The sequence below is a fragment of the Aphelocoma coerulescens genome, unplaced genomic scaffold, assembly GCF_041296385.1.
Source record: "Aphelocoma coerulescens isolate FSJ_1873_10779 unplaced genomic scaffold, UR_Acoe_1.0 HiC_scaffold_70, whole genome shotgun sequence".
Taxonomy (NCBI): domain Eukaryota; kingdom Metazoa; phylum Chordata; class Aves; order Passeriformes; family Corvidae; genus Aphelocoma; species Aphelocoma coerulescens.
Window position 1 is genome coordinate 1480390 of NW_027184055.1, and position 16853 is coordinate 1497242.

The 16853-nt window shown below is 52.1% G+C and overlaps 1 pseudogene; it reads right to left on the bottom strand.

Moving 5' to 3' along the window:
- LOC138102326 (zinc finger protein 850-like) overlaps positions 1–16853 on the bottom strand; it is a 1260715-nt pseudogene that overhangs the window by 913237 nt on the left and 330625 nt on the right.

Consider the following 16853-nt stretch of genomic DNA (forward strand, 5'->3'; position numbering starts at 1 on the left):
TTTCTGGACAGCCAAAATTGGAGTGTTGTAACTGGATTTGCAGGTCTCAAGAATTCCATCTTGTAATAAGTCCATGATAACAGGCTTCAGGCCCTTTCTTTTGTCCTTGGAGAGGGGATATTGTGGTACACGTACTGGCTGGCTATTTGGGAGCAACTCAATTGTTAGAGGTGTGATGTCCATTTTTCCCCGGTTGCCAGGTTTGGCCCACACTACCGGGTCAATGTGTTGCTCATCTACTAAAGATAAAACAAACAATTTAGTGGTCATTTTTCCACCCTGCGGTACCACCCCAACCCTCAGAGGTATTTGGAAGTCACGTCCTAAAAGATTGATCCCAGCTTGAGGTAGGTATAGCACATCCCCTGTATGGGTACGTCCTTGTATGGAAAGGATTACATTTTTAATTACAGGAACAGCAAAGCTTTCACCATTAGCACCATATATATCTAATGTATCTTGAGAAATAAAACATCCTGGAGGTGTTTTAGTGACACAGGTTCTTTCAGCACCTGTGTCCACTAAAAACTCCACTTGTTGTCTCTGGGGTCCAGCTTCTAATTTTATCAAGGGCTCTTTAAGATGTTTTTGCCCCAGAGAATAAAGCCCCTGACCCCTTCAGTTGTTCAAAATTTGTCCCTCCATTTGAAGGACTCCTTGATCTCTCTGCTTTTTAAAACAGTACCACTGCCCGTGGCCTGGTTTATTACAGTATGTGCAAATTAACCTCTCAGGTCTTTGAACAATTGGGTTAGGTTGTTTATTGCAAACACAAACCTGTGGCTGTTGCTGAGAGCAGATTTGGGTTTGCTGTTGTGGGATGCCCCTTTGGGAAGTTCTTTGTGTAGGAGGGTTGTGGATTGGAGCATTAGTACTGTTATTCATTATTCGGCTTTTAGCCTTCATCCTCTCTTCATCCCTCCTAACAAAGACTTTTTGGGCTTCCTCCAGTAATTCATCTAGTTCCCTCTCTGGCCATTTTTCCAATTTTTCCAATTTTTTCCTGATGTCAGGCCAGGAGTGAAGCACAAAGTGTACCTTTAGCATAGTTTTGCCTCCCTCAGTGTCTAAGTCAATGACAGAATAAAGTTGAATGTTATTCCTTAACCGAGCCATCCAAGCTGTTGGGGACTCATCCTTTTCCTGTTCCCCACAAAATGCTTTTTTCATATTATTAACTCGAGGAACAGCTTCTCTAATCCCTTTTATAATTAAATTTCTGTAGTCCTTCATGTTCCTCCTGCCCTCTTCTGAATTTGGGTTCCATTCAGGGTCTGTCAGTGGTAATTTTTGTTCTCCAATTGGGCCTTGATTAGAATTATTTTCTCTGTCCCAGACTGTCACTCCTGCAGCTCTAATCAATTTTCTTTCCTCAATGGTGAATAAGGAGTGAAGGATGGATTGTATCTCTCCCCAGTTATAAATATTAGGGCCGAGGAATTGATCAAATTGGTCAGCTAGACCAATGGGGTCAGCCATCAGGCTTTTCATTTCTTTTTTAAATTCCCGTACCTCAGATGAAGCTAGAGGTACAACTACATAACCAATTCCTCCTTGAGCATTTCCCATGGGTACCTCCCTAAGAGGTAAAATTTTAGACTCATGGGGAGTGCTCAGGCAGGTGGGACAGTCAGGTGTTTTAAATGATTTCTTTCTAGTGCAAGATGCTGGGCCATCCTGGCTAGAAGAAATCCTTTGTCCGGTTGTCTTTTTGTGAGAGCAGGAAGGAACAGAATTTTCTTTTTCACTTTCATTCTCATTTTCTGAGTCCCTTTCGATTGGGTGGCTTGATGAAGGAAGGACCCTTTCTTGTTCAATTTGGACCCTCCTTTCTGGAGGAGTTACTGGAGGAAGGTAGTCTAGGGGGTCCCACTTTGGTTTATTTAATTTAGGTTTTTGTTTTTCTTTCTGTTTGTGTTCTTCTGCAATGGAAAAAATTTGGTTTGAATTTTTATTAAGTCCAATTGAATTAGATTTAGTTTCCTCTTCCAATTCTATTTTTTTGCTTTGGTCCTCATTTTGTTTTTGCCAATAATTTAACCAAATTTTAGCATAGTCTAATTCATCAGAATGTTTTGGAGCTTTGTAATGTACATAAGAATGCAAAGCCTCACAAAGCCATTTTTCAGAAGACCCATACTTGGGCCATCTGAGTCCATCTTTGTTAATTTTATGTTTTGGCCACTTAAAAACACAGTACCTAATCATTTGACACTGGTCTTTTTCTTTAGTTAAAAGATTTTCTTCCCACTTTAGGAGCATTTGCCCTAACGGACTGTCTGGGAAGATTTTGTATTTCTTCATTAGGTCTTTCTTTTTGCTATTCGCTTGTCCCATTTTGTTACTGGGAAGCAAACAAGCAGCTAGTGCAGAAGAAAAAAAATTTTTTTTTTTTTTTCTAATTAAATAAACCAAAGTATTGTATTATATAAAACAATGAAAATATTGCATAAGGAAATAATATTACAAAATAACCTAAATTCAATACACTATCACAATAATAAAAAATATGATAATAAAGTTATAAGCATAAAATACAATACAACTAATGTAGAGAAGAGCAAGCAGGGTTAGTAGACATATAAGGGAATGAATGATGGCGAGTCTGTGGGAAAAGAATTAAATATGGCAGGCTGGTGAGAAACAAATATGTTGCAAGAAAAATTAATTTTAATTATAAAAAGAATAATTAGTGAATATTTAAATTGGTTAAAGTATAACTGAAATTTAGATAGTTTTATACATATATACTTAAAATTTAAGAAACAAGAGTTGTCTTTATTAGCAAAGGAGAGATAAATTTAAAATATTTATAACCGAATTAAAGGAAAAAGATTATAATGAATAACACAAGCAGTAATTCAAAATATCAAAGTAGTGTCTTATGATTAAAGCAGATAAAGCAAATTACAACTACAATCCAATAACCCAAACACTCCAAACAAACAGGAAGTATAAAGGTGCTAGATAGCACTGACCACAAGAGTGCAGCTAAAACAAGTTCACACATGCACTTAAAACGGCAAAGGGGTGCAGTTCAAATTAAAAGGACACAAAATGGCGGCCGACCACGTGGCGGCCCGAAATTTCAAAATGGCGGCCGACCACGCGGCGGCGCGAAATTTCAAAATGGCCGCCGACCACGCGGCGAAAAGAAAAAGAGAGGGGTTTAAAATGAGGTTTCTCCTCAGTTCTAGACCCGAGGAGACTGAGACACTAATAAAAATGAATTTGGGGCTGCGCACACCCCTAAAACGTGGAAACCTCCCCCCAGAAAGGCTGATCACCACACTCGATCTTCCCCTCTGTGTCTCTAAAGGGTGATCCCTCGTGGTGCCCTTAAAAATGAACCCTTTCAAGCACACTCACACACACACTGGGGGCGGCCAACCCCACACACACTCTCTCACAAAAGGAATTCCACTCGGAGGTTCCCCAAAAACTAATAGCCCTTAAAAAGGGTAAGTCCCTAACTAAGTTCCCTTTAAGAAGGGTTCAAGCCTTACCACAAGTCTTTCTCCACCGGAGGTGTCCTTTCTCTGCTGCAGTAATCCTTGTGGGAGCCCAGAAAATCCAAGGAGAAAAACCAAAAAAATCGCAAAAATTCAAAAATAGTAAAATTAACCAAAATACCTGGATTTTAGGGCAAAAATAGGATCCCGGAGAGCCCCCAAAAGAGTTGTGAGGAATGAGACAACTCTTTGTAGAAATTAAAACAATTTATTAAAACAGAAAAATTGAAAAATTGCAAAAAAAAAACTAACAAAATATAAAAATTTGGGATCCAGATGGCTCGAGAGATATGCCCCAGGAGCGCAGGGATTCAGGAACTTTAGGCTTAAGACAGCTCTGAACCTCAGGTAGAGAAAAAAATAAACTTGCAGTTTAGGCTGGTCAAAAAGAAATCTATTTCTAAAAGCCCCTAGAAAGGGGTAGGCTTCTCCAGCACTGCCTTAGCAAGCTGGAGAGGAAGGGAAAAGAGAGTGGGCGTGTCTTCTCTTACACTTTTATAGCTTTTGCTCCGCCCACAGTCCGCCCACAGCCCGCCCCCCTGGTTCAAGGCGGTTGGTGTTTTCCCCTTGACAGACCACCTCTGTCCACCAATGGCTCCTCCTGGTCAGAGGGGTGATATTAGTTGAGATAAGGGTCATGTGCTTATGGGGCTGGGCTGTTTGTTGCAACCGGGGTTTTTAAAATCTGCCTTGAAACCAAAATACAAGTAAAACATAAAAAATACATCCAACACATCTTAAAACACTTGTAAAAGTATACAGTAAACACAGAAAGACCATAAAAACTTGATTAGTGTACCTGGACTGATGGATTGATTTTAACATTCAATTTAAAAATATTAAGCTCAAATTAATTAAGGCACTTAATATGCAAAGACCAAGCACAAATAGGGATTTCATGTATGACATCTCTCATACTTTTCTGGTTCTTTTCTTTTTTCTCTTGTTTTTAATAGATAACCTCTCCTAGGAAAGGAATGCAGAGCAAAATGAGACCCATTTCTGGCAGGCACTGAAAGTGTGGGCTCCTGGTCTGGTTCCTTTTGTGTGGATCCCTCATCTCTGTGGCACAGGGGGAATAGCAGTGCTGGGAGCCAGCAGCGGGCTCAGGAGCATCCCGCTCTGGCAGCTCTGAGGAGGTGGCACATGTCCTGCTCTCCTGCTGCCCTCCAAAGCACAGAATCCATGGGCAAGTTTAGGCCCAGCTCTGGGCACAGCCAGCATGGCCTGGGCACGGGAACGGGGGGCAAAGCGGGCGGGATCCTTCTGCAGCTGACTGGTGGTTTCTGCTTTCTGTGCCCAGAGTGCCAGGATATTCTTAAGAGGTGCTTGTCCATGCAGCCCTTGGACAGGCCGTCCTTGGAAGAGCTCTTCAGTGCCCCTTGGCTGCAGGGTGTTCATGTGCCCTAGAGGATGGCAGAGAGCCACGGGCACAGTGTGATCCAGGGGCCTGGCAGGTAACAGCCCCACACATCTCTTGGCAATCAGTGGCAAAGCAAAGCAGACGATTTTGTCCTGCCTGTAGCCCTGGGCAGGGAGCATCAGAAGGGAACACGCAGCTCTTGGGCTGCAGCTGAGCTGGAGGCCTGCTCTGGCAAGCACTGGTGGCCACCATCCCCCCTGGTTTTGCTTGTCTGGTTCACTGATGGCTGGGCCCTGGGCAGAACCCTGAGAGCCTGGTGTGGCCCCAGGGAAGGAGAAGGAGCCCCTGGAGAAGCTGTAGCAGGTGGGGCTGCTGCTGCTGGAGCCACCAAGGACGAGCTCAAGGCCGACAACCTCTTCCTGGAGCTGGCCAGCGGCAGCTGAAGATGATGGCCTTTGATTCTGGCACCTTCTCCAAAGACACGCTCCACGGCCAGTGTGCAGGTGAGTCCAGAGCCAGGGGGATGCTGCCAGAGCTGGGCATGGCACGGCCTGGCCGGGCACCAAAGGTTCCCCCTTTGCTGGGGCGGCTGCAGGGAATTCTTCAGTGGCTGCCAAGCTGCTTTTGGGCTCTGGGCAGCTGCTGAGGAGGTGGCTGTGCCATGGCTGGCTGCAGGCTGGGCACATGTCCTGCCCTCCTGCTCTGCTCCCAAAGGCAGCAATGCTGGGCAGCTTTGGGCCCAGCTCTGAGCACGGCCAGCACGGCCTGGGCACTGCGGGCGGCTGGGACAAGGCCATGAAATCCGACATCTGGCCTTGTTTGGGGCTGTATGGTCAAAGTCAGCTCCCTTGGCTCCTCCTTGAGCCCTGGCCAGGCTTAGGAGGAAGCCAAGAGCAGGATGAAAGCAGCTGTTCCCGCACTGGAAGTGCTGTCAGTTTGTTTCTCCAGCACTGTCAAAGCTGGGCCCTCTCGCAGCGGGGTTGGAGCCTCAGCTGTGGCTGGAGGCAGCTGCAGGAATTCCCAGTGTCCGGGAGTGGCTCTGCAGTCCTTGGCTGGGACAGCTTCCCCCAGCTGATGGGTGGCTCTGTGCAAGCTCAGCAAGAACAAAACCATCTCTGTGTGAGCAACGCTGTGCTCAGCACAGAGCCAAACACAGCCCCAGAGAAAGGCCTGGCAAGGAAATTCCCTCTGCCCCAGCCCACAGCAGCACCCCATGGCCACCCACCATCACCACGGCTCCACGGGTTCCTTTCCATGGCCCTGGCCCTGGCCACGGGACCTTGGGCTGGTGGCCACGGCAGCCGACTGTGGCCCAGGGCTCCGTGCCCGTGTCCATGGCAGCAGTGGCCGGCCACGGGCCCTGAGTGCAGGTGAGCGTGCCAATCCCCATGGCAGCGGGGCCAAGCGTTGGTGTCCGTGGCACCAAAGTGAGGAACGGGTCCCTGTGGCCGCTGCCGTGGCACCTGAGGGCATCAGCGAGTGTCAGTGCAATTGTAGCTGGCACCAGCCCCGGCACCGCTCTGTCCTGAGGGCTGCCATGGCAGCCGAGGGCAGCCACAGGTCTGCGGGCAAGTGGCCACGGACCCTGAGTGCAGCAATGGCTCCTGGGGGGGTTTCCAAGGGAACTGGAACTGATGAGGGTTGCCATGGCATCCAACCCCTGGGATGTCACACAGCCACCCTGGGATGTCACACAGCCACCCTGGGATGTCACAGCCACTCAGTGATGTCATAGTCTGCTATAGGATGTCAGACCTCTGTCCTGTGGTATCAAAACCATATCTGTGATGTCACAGCTCACTCTGAGATGTCACATAGCTACCCTGTGATGTCATAGACACTCTGTGATGTCACACCACCTGTGATGTCACAGTCATCTCTGTGATATCACACAGCTGCTCTGTGACGTCACAGCTGACTCTATGATGTCACACAGCCACCCTGTGGTGTCACAACCCACTCTGTGATGTCACAGCCTGTTCTGGGATATCACTCGACCACTCTGTGATGTCACACAAGTGCCCTGTGATTTCACAGCTCTGTCTGTGATGTTCCAACTCTGCACTGTGATGTCACACCAGCACCCTGTGATGTCACAGCCTGCTCTGTGATGTCACCATTGCTCTGTGATGTCATAGTCTGCTGGATAATGTCTGACCTCTGCCCTGTAAGGTCAGAGCCAAAGCTGTGATGTCACAGCACCACTCTCTGATGTCACAGAACTGCTCCATAATGTCACAGCTGACTCTGTGATGTCATACAGCCACCCTGTGATGTCACAGCCCACTCTGTGATGTCACAGCCTGTTCTGGGATGTCACAGCCCTCTCTGTGATGTCACACCAATACTCTGTGATGTCACAACCCACTCTGTGATGTCACACAGCCCCTTTCTGACATCACAGCTGCTCTGTGGGTCTGTGACACAGGCACAGAGCTGTTACCAAAACTTCAGTGAAACAAAACCTCCTCAGCACCAGCGCAGCACGAAGCAGCAGCATTCTTTATTGGGCCGGATGCACGAGGGGAGAGCCCCTCCCAAAGTCGTGTGTGCCGAGTTCAGGAATGTTCCTGTTTGCAGACTGGGTTTCACAGACACATTCCCAGATTGTCCCACAAGAAACACACACACGAGAATCATTGCCCCAAAATCATTGCATATTTCCCCCACCCCTTTACACATCCTTTCTTCTGCCCTGGGCTCTCTTTGGGGGTCCCTGGTGGTCGGTGACCCCAAAGCCAGCCCTGACTGCCCGGTGAACTGGTGAAAGTTGGCACACCTGGGCTGGTTGCTGCCCACAGAATCAGCCTTGTGCGGTTCCATGGCCAGTGGCTTTTGGAGAAGAAGCATTGTATGAACCCACCAGGTGCAAACGGTTTTTCATCTGGCAAATTTCCCCCCCTTGGAGGGTTGGGAAGCTTCTCTTCCCTTCAAGCCTTCAGAAGCCTCACTCTGCTCCTTTACTCACATCCCACGAGTTCCTCAGCTGCTTTCACAACCATGTTCTTTACACAGCTCAAAGCAAGTGTCAGAAGCACAAGTATTGCTGGGATCCCAGTTAGACTTTGCAAAAGTCAGGCCAACCATCAGTCAGGGAAAATCCAAATCCTTTAATTTTATCCAACCAGTTACTGTCTAACCCTCTCTGAACTGGCTCGAAACATTCCCATTGTCCTGTCTGAGGGTGATTCCATACTTCTGGAATTTGACAGCTCCAGGGGGTATCAGTGCAATCTGTCAGCTGATCAATATTTCCTGAGGTAATTTCCAGATCTGCTTTGGAAATGTTACAATTCTCAGCAGGATTGTTCTGATGTGTCCATGGTAAGGAATATTCTCCTTCCATCCCTGTCCAGGTGCCCTGGGTGCTATTTCCTTCCCACACACGTTCCCAGATTTTTGTCAAATTGCTGACTGAAGCTCCCCACGGAACTGGATTTTCTGCAGAGGTTGGTGTTGGCAAACAAGCTGTTACAGGGGTTACATTCTGTCATCTGCCAACACCTTGCACTGACTTTGAAAACCACATTTCCCTTCCCAGAAGTCAGGAACATTGTTTCTATTATTATTATAAATACACAATTATTGATCATCTTCATCCAGATCCAATAAATAGTATCCCCTTAGAAAATCCTATTCAATACCTAAAACAATAGGATTGATGTAAAACCCCAAACTCCACGGTGTCAGTCAGTCTTGTTTCTGCTGTGTTTAATGTGTGCTCGCTGGTTTTACCCGCATGTGATGAACCCCGAGTTTGATTCCTTCTACCTTGAGTGCAGGGTAGGTTACCAGGAGGACTTGAGATGGTCCCTTCCACTTTGGCTGGATTGTTCCAAAATTCCAGGTTCTGATGCACACCGGATCTCCTGGTTGGAAAAGATGTACAGGCGAGTCCAGCCCCAATGATCTGTTGAGAACCATGCACCTTTTAAGGCTTACAAGAGTTAGTCCCAGTGCTATTAAATATTCATTTCAGCAAAACTTCTGAGCCTTCCCTTGTCTTGTTGGTGCCACATGGGAAAGCTTCTGGCCATCCAGAAAAAGGATCCACCAATGCCAAAATGTGCCAGTCCCCCTTCTGCCTGGGCAGTTCTGCAAAATCAGTTGGCCAAAATCACCTGGTGATTCCCATTTAACCAGCCCTGGAGGCAGCCTTCTTCCTTCAACACCAATCCCATCTTTCTCAACAACTGATCTATCATTTTTTGCCATTTTTGTGCTTACTAGATGCCTTTGTAAACTGGCCATCATATTCTCCATTTCCTCATGTGTTTCCTCATGTTTGAGTTCTGTTTTACATTAATTGTGGAGCTACAATTACCTGCCCACACGGGGTTACCAATCACCTGCTGGGATTTTCCGGAGCTGCTGCTGCTGGGGCTGACTGCCTGTCCTGATCATTTGAATCTGGTTTCTGTTGCAGAACATTCCAGTTTTTGCCAGGTATTAGTGCAAGGAGAGCTTTTTCAGCACCCTCTTGAGCTGTTTGGTCAGCCAATGAATTCCCTGGATTAACTGGGGAGTCTCCAAACCCCTGGGCTTTACAAGGGCATCAGGGCCACTTCTTTTGGCTTTGGCACACTCTGCAGTAGGTGACTGATTTCTTGTTGTACTCACTGGAGACCTCTGTGCCCTTTCCTTCCATGTGGCTCCCTGGGTGTGCATTATTCCAAACCCATAGTTCAAATCAGTCCATATGTTCACCCTTTGTCCTTCAGTGATTTCTAGGAAAGGTCATTCATTCTGCTTTTTGTGCTGCTGTGTTCAAAGCTAAAGCCTGGGCTTCTATGACCTGGGTCGAGGTTGCCACTGCACACCCAGCTGCCCGTTTCCCATCCGTACCACGCTGCTCCCACCAGGGTGCAGGTCCAGTGCTGGCTCCTGCATGGGATTGCTGTGGAGGTCCCAGAGTCTGCCAGAACACACTTGTTCCATGGATCCCAGGCAGTCACGGCACAAAGACTCCAACCCTCCTCTTAGAAGGGACTCAAACACTTCCCTGTTCCAACCTTGGGTACCTTGAACCAAACCCTGCAAAGCTTTTGCTGCACCTTACAGGCAGGTCAACAGTTTACACCAGGAAAGGAAAGGGAAAAGGAAAGGAGAAGGAGAAGGAGAAGGAGAAGGAGAAGGAGAAGGAGAAGGAGAAGGAGAAGGAGAAGGAGAAGGAGAAGGAGAAGGAGAAGGAGAAGGAGAAGGTGCCTTTATCTGACCAGGGGTCTTTCTCTGATTTCCTTTGGAGCAGGGATCAAAGGCTCTCCCCAGAACCCTTCAGTGCTGCCTGCAGGTGCTGCCATCCCTCAGATCTGTTGAAATTCAAGAGGATGAGGCCACGGGGTGTCCCAATGGTGCCTTGGTTCCATGGGCCCCGCAGTGTAACCATGGTGTCCTTGGTTCTGCAGTGTCACAATGGACCCTTCATTCCATGAGGCCCCACAGTGTGGCAATGGTCCCTTGAGTCCATGAGGCCCCACAAGGTCACAATGGTCCCTTGGTTCCATGGCCCCGCACTCTCACAATGCTCTCCTTGGCTGCACAAGGTCCCGGAGTGGCACAAGGGTCTCCTTGGTGCAGAGACCAGGGCAGAAGGGTTCCACAAGGCCCCAGCGTGTCACAAGGATCTCTTTGGATCTGCAGTGGCAGAACTGACCCTGGGTTACACGAGATCCTCCTGTGTCCCAAGGGCTCCTTGGTTCCACAGGGCCTGATTCTCTGACACTTCAGAGATGGTGTTGGACAGTTTCTATTTTCCCGCAGTTTGGTGACGAAAGGAGCACGCTGGGCAGAGCACGGAGATGCTGCTGCTGTCTGCTCAGGGGAAAGGGCCCAACAAGGCTGAGGGGCTGGGAGGCTGCTGGAAGGGCCGTGCCCCACATGGTGCAGCTTTCCTGGGAGGGAGGGAACAGCAGGAGAGACACGCACTGCCCCACAGAGCAGCTGGGCAGGGGGACACTGGGCATGAGGAGGAGGAAATGTCCCTCCCAGGGCAGCGCTGGGGCAGGAGAAGCACCCAGAGGGAGGATGAGCTCAGGGCATGTGTGTGTGCCCAAGGCACAGAGGGTGAGGCTGGGCACAGCTCAGGCCAGGGCTGGCAGTGGCAGGGCAGAGCTGGTGGTGGGGCAGCGAGATGGGAGTGTGCAGCCTGCAGGGACACAGCAGCAGCGGTGGGACAGCGCAGGACAAGCTGTGCTGGACATGGCCAAGGGCCCTGGCAGGGCTGGCAGTGCCCAGGAGAAGCCAAGTCTTAGTGCCCTGGGGCACAGCAGCGTCTGTGCCACCAAGGGCTGGGAGGAGACATCTTGTCCTGAGGCCCTGGGGCCTCCTGGCACAGCCCCAGCAAGTCTGGGCACTGTCAGCCCCTTGTCCTGCCCTCAGCATCCCCCCACATCCCAGTGGCCTCAGGGATCTGCTGCAAGGAGTCCCTGGGGAGCCTTGGTCAGGAATGGCCCTGGGGGGCTCCTGAATGCTCCCAGGGACTGCAGGGTTTTCAAAAGACTTTGGCTTTGGCTTTTACCTGGGAGTCTCTGAGAGCTTTGTGCAATCCTGGCCCCCAATTCTCTGCTCTAATGAGTCCCTGGAGATTCTTTGTCAGTAACAACACTCACTGGGGCTCATTAATGCTTTGAGATACTCCAGGGTAATTAAAGTACCTCTTTTTGACACTGACTCTCTGAGAGGTTTGTGCAGTCATGGTCCCCAATTCTCTGCTTTAATCAGTCCCTTGAGAGCCTTGGTCATTAACAAGAGTTCATTAATGCTTCAAGGTACTTCTGGTTTTTCTAAGGTACTTTCCTTTTTCCACACATGAGTCTCTGAGAGCTTTGTGCAGTCATGGTCTCCAATCCTCTGCTTTAATCAGTCCCTTGAGAGCTTTGCACTGACACACATGTATTGGCAGCCACTGAAGAATTGGCTGCAGCCGCCCCAGCAAAGGGGGAACCTTTGGTGCCCGGCCAGGCCGTGCCATGCCCAGCTCTGGCAGCATCCCCCTGGCTCTGGACTCACCTGCACACTGGCCGTGGAGCGTGTCTTTGGAGAAGGTGCCAGAATCAAAGGCCATCATCTTCAGCTGCCGCTGGCCAGCTCCAGGAAGAGGTTGTCGGCCTTGAGCTCGTCCTTGGTGGCTCCAGCAGCAGCAGCCCCACCTGCTACAGCTTCTCCAGGGGCTCCTTCTCCTTCCCTGGGGCCACACCAGGCTCTCAGGGTTCTGCCCAGGGCCCCAGCCATCAGTGAACCAGACCAGCAAAACCAGGGGGGATGGTGGCCACCAGTGCTTGCCAGAGCAGGCCTCCAGCTCAGCTGCAGCCCAAGAGCTGCGTGTTCCCTTCTGATGCTCCCTGCCCAGGGCTACAGGCAGGACAAAATCGTCTGCTTTGCTTTGCCACTGATTGCCAAGAGATGTGTGGGGCTGTTACCTGCCAGGCCCCTGGATCACACTGTGCCCGTGGCTCTCTGCCATCCTCTAGGGCACATGAACACCCTGCAGCCAAGGGGCACTGAAGAGCTCTTCCAAGGACGGCCTGTCCAAGGGCTGCATGGACAAGCACCTCTTAAGAATATCCTGGCACTCTGGGCACAGAAACCAGAAACCACCAGTCAGCTGCAGAAGGATCCCGCCCGCTTTGCCCCCCTTTCCCGTGCCCAGGCCATGCTGGCTGTGCCCAGAGCTGGGCCTAAACTTGCCCATGCATTCTGTGCTTTGGAGGGCAGCAGGAGAGCAGGACATGTGCCACCTGCTCAGAGCTGCCAGAGCGGGATGCTCCTGAGCCCGCTGCTGGCTCCCAGCACTGCTATTCCCCCTGTGCTGCAGAGATGAGGGATCCACACTAAAGGAACCAGACCAGGAGCCCACACTTTCATTGCCTGCCAGAAATGGGTCTCATTTTGCTCTGCATTCCTTTCCTACCAGGTGTTTTCTATTAAAACAAGAGAAAAAAGAAAAGAACCAGAAAAGTATGAGAGATGAAAACAAAACCCAAATGTGGAGTGAAAAGTCTTCTGCAACTTTGGATTCAGAGGGAATTGATATTTTTTTAAAGACAACTCAGTTATTTACCTTTTTTTTGGTTTTGTTCAGTACTTACATTATTTTCACTCCTTCCTTCCTTCCTTCCTTCCTTCCTTCCTTCCTTCCTTCCTTCCTTCCTTCCTTCCTTCCTTCCTTCCTTCCTTCCTTCCTTCCTTCCTTCCTTCCTTCCTTCCTTCCTTCCTTCCTTCCGAATTCCTTCCTTCCTTCCGAATTCCTTCCTTCCTTCCGAATTCCTTCCTTCCTTCCGAATTCCTTCCTTCCGAATTCCTTCCTTCCTTCCGAATTCCTTCCGAATTCCTTCCTTCCTTCCTTCCTTCCTTCCTTCCTTCCTTCCTTCCTTCCTTCCTTCCTTCCTTCCTTCCTTCCTTCCTTCCTTCCTTCCTTCCGAATTCCTTCCTTCCGAATTCCTTCCTTCCGAATTCCTTCCTTCCGAATTCCTTCCTTCCTTCCGAATTCCTTCTTTCCTTCCTTCCGAATTCCTTCCTTCCTTCCTTCCTTCCGAATTCCTTCCTTCCTTCCTTCCTTCCTTCCTTCCTTCCTTCCAAATTCCTTCCTTCCGAATTCTTTCCTTCCGAATTCCTTCCTTCCTTCCTTCCTTCCTTCCTTCCTTCCTTCCTTCCTTCCTTCCTTCCTTCCTTCCTTCCTTCCGAATTCCTTCCGAATTCCTTCCGAATTCCTTCCTTCCTTCCTTCCAAATTCCTTCCGAATTCCTTCAGAATTCCTTCGGAATTCCTTCCTTCCTTCCTTCCGAATTCCTTCCGAATTCCTTCCTTCCTTCCGAATTCCTTCCAAATTCCTTCCTTCCGAATTCCTTCCTTCCGAATTCCTTCCGAATTCCTTCCGAATTCCTTCCTTCCTTCCGAATTCCTTCCTTCCTTCCTCCCCTCCCTTCCTGCCCCCCTCCCTCCCTCCCTTTCCTTACTTTCCTTCCTTCCTTCCCTCCCTCACAAGCTGCTTCTCACCCCATGGAAGGGGTGCAAATCACTAGGATCCCCTCCCAATATGGGTCTTCTCACCCTCCCAAAATGTGGGGATTTCACCTCAGCCCCCCAGATTTCAGGGGCTTTACGGCACCTTCCCCAAATTCACTGCAACCTCCCAGAAACGACGTAGAGGCTCCAAAATTGTCAAAAAACACCAGGAGCCTCCCCAAAAGCAGCTCCTGCTTTCCCTCCCAGGAGGGCCCCACTCCGAGTGCCCAAACCATCCCATCCCATCCCATCCCATCCCATCCCATCCCATCCCATCCCATCCCATCCCATCCCATCCCATCCCATCCCATCCCATCCCATCCCATCCCATCCCATCCCATCCCATCCCACCCCACCCCACCCCATCCCATCCCACCCCACCCCATCCCACCCCACCCCATCCCGTCCCGTCCTGTCCCATCCTGTCCCGTCCCATCCCATCCCACCCCTCCTGGACACCAATTCCCCTTCTGTGCTTCCTGACTCCCCACAGCCGGGCCTTGGGGCTGACGGATCGAGCCATTTGGGGCTGCCATCGACACATTGGGGCTGGCATTGAGTTTATTGGAGGCACCCGCTCAATCCCTCCATCCCAAATGGCAGCTTGGAACCTCTCCTCAGCCCTTGCTGTGCTCATGGGCTCACCTCAAGTCCCAAAATGAGAGCCAGGGCCCCACAGCCCATTCAGAACCTCTCAACATTGCCAGAAACAGCAGCATCCTTCCCAAAATGGGCTCCCCGCATCCCTGACAATAGGTCCCCCTTCCAAGTTCCAGAGCCCTCCTCTCAGAACCCCTTCTGAAGCATTGGGGGGGCCCCAAAACTGCCTCAGGAACGGGACATACCCTGACATCCCTTCAGGAATGGGGGATACCCCAGAACCCACTCAGCAACGGGGTCCCCCCGGCCTCATCATGCCCAGCCTTCAGCTGGCTCAGCCAGAGCCCATCCCGCCCTCAGCAGCCCCAGCCCAGCCCAGCCCTCCTGGGCAGGAAGCCCCAATGGCCGAGCCGGCCTGGGACACTTGCAGGGATGCGGGGGCAGCCGCAGCTTCTGGGGCCAGCCTGTGCCAGGCCCTGAGCGCCCTGCCAGGGAACCATTGCTGCCCCACATCCCATCTCAGCCTGCCCTCGGGCAGCGGGAAGCCGTTCCCTGGGGCCCGGCCCCGCAGGCCCTTGGCAAGAGTCTCTGTCCCCCAGCAATTGCTGCTCCTCCCTGCTGCGGGGCCCGAGCTGCAAGTTGATTTTCTGCCGCTGGCCTCGGCCCAGCCCCGAGCCAGGGCCAGCACCTTGCCCTGGAGCTCTGCGGGCGCTGCGTTTGTGCGGCCGCAGCGCAGCGGCCGCAGCTCGGAGCTGCCCTTTGTGTCCCCGCCGGCAGCTGGCAGAGCTGGCGGGGCCGGGCCAGGGCCGGGCCAGCCCCGGCCTTCCCGGCTCTGCGACACAGCGGCGGCAGCCCCAGCCTTCCAGCCCTGCACACGCTCCCACACAAGCGTCCAGAGCCGCGGCCACGCAACGCAACTGACCGGCCGCTGACCCCCCAGCCCGGCCTGATGGCCATTCCTCTGCCCACACCTCGGCCAAGCTCCCCTTGGCCACCTCCTGAGCCACAGTGCCACAGACAAGTGCCACATACAGCTACAGAGCTCTGCCCGGAGCTGGCAGGGAACGTTCATTCAACAGAAAAACCACCAAGAAAAAGAGAACTGCCCCCAGCAGAGCTGTTCCCTCCTGCAGTAGTTACACCTGCACACCCACAGCGCCTGAGACTGCAAGCAATGAGCATTCCCTGGGCACATGTGCAGCCCAAGCAGCTCGAGGACAGCCTTGCAGCAGGACTGCTCTCAGCTGAGCCAAAAAGGCCCCTCTGGCAGCTGCAGGGCCATTGCAAAGGGCAAGGGCCAGAGCCTGGGCCCACGGGGGAGGAAAGGGCTCTGAATTCCCCTGCCCTGGCACAGAAACCCTGTTCCCAGGCTGCTTCCCACACAGGATTCCTCTGGAGGGCTGCGGAAAGCTGACAGGCAGCTCTGGCTTCTCCACTTTTCCTGTGCTAAAGCTGCCTGGCAGAAGAAATGGAGGGACAGCTCTGGTGGCACAATCCCTCCCGGCCCAGGGCACAGCGCTGGGAAGGTCTTTCCGTGCCGAGGCTTTGCTGCGGCCAAGGAAAGCTCCTGGCTCAGGGTCACCTTTCCTGCGGGGCCAGACCCCCCGAGTGGCCCAGCAGCAGCAGAGAATTCCAGCACAGCCCCGGCACGGGCAGGGCGGCCCTGGGCGGGCTGCGGGAGCCGGCAGCGCCTGAGCTCAGAGCAGCTGAGCCCGGGGGCTCTTGGCCAAGGCCGAGGCCCAGCGAGCATTTCTCAGGTCGCAGGGCGGCCTGGAAAGGTGCTGGGGGGGATCATTCACCCCCCAGTGCGGTCCCAGTGGCTCCCAGGATTTCCATGTCTGTGCTCCCAGCGCTGCTGCCAGCCCTGATCCGTGGGGATGGGAATGTCCCGCTCCCTTCCCGGGGCAGGCTCACACCTGAGCCAGGTGTGCAGGGCAGGACCTTGCCCTGAGCCCAAGCCCTGTCCCCCCTGCAGGATCTGCTTCCCATCGGCCTCTTCCTCCTGCGGCCCCAAGCCCAGCTCGGTGCTGAACGAAGGGCGCTGGGCCGGGGTCATCCCCCGGCGGGGGCTGCGCACCCCCTCTGCCCCCTCCCCAAATTCCCTCCCGGGGCAGCAGGGGCTGGCTCAGGAGCCCTGTGGGCAGGGAAAAGGGGGTGACACCGGGATGGGGGGGGTCACACACGCTCTGGGGGGACACACACGGCCCCTGGGGATCCCCCCTCACCTTCTCCTGCAGTGCCTAGAGGATGAACCCCAACATGGAGGCCCTGACCCCCAGCAGCATCTTGGGGGTGGGGTCTGGTGGCACCTTTGGGGTCTGGGGGAGAGGCCCTAAAACCCCCTCCCAGCCCCACAGACACTCCCAGACCCCACA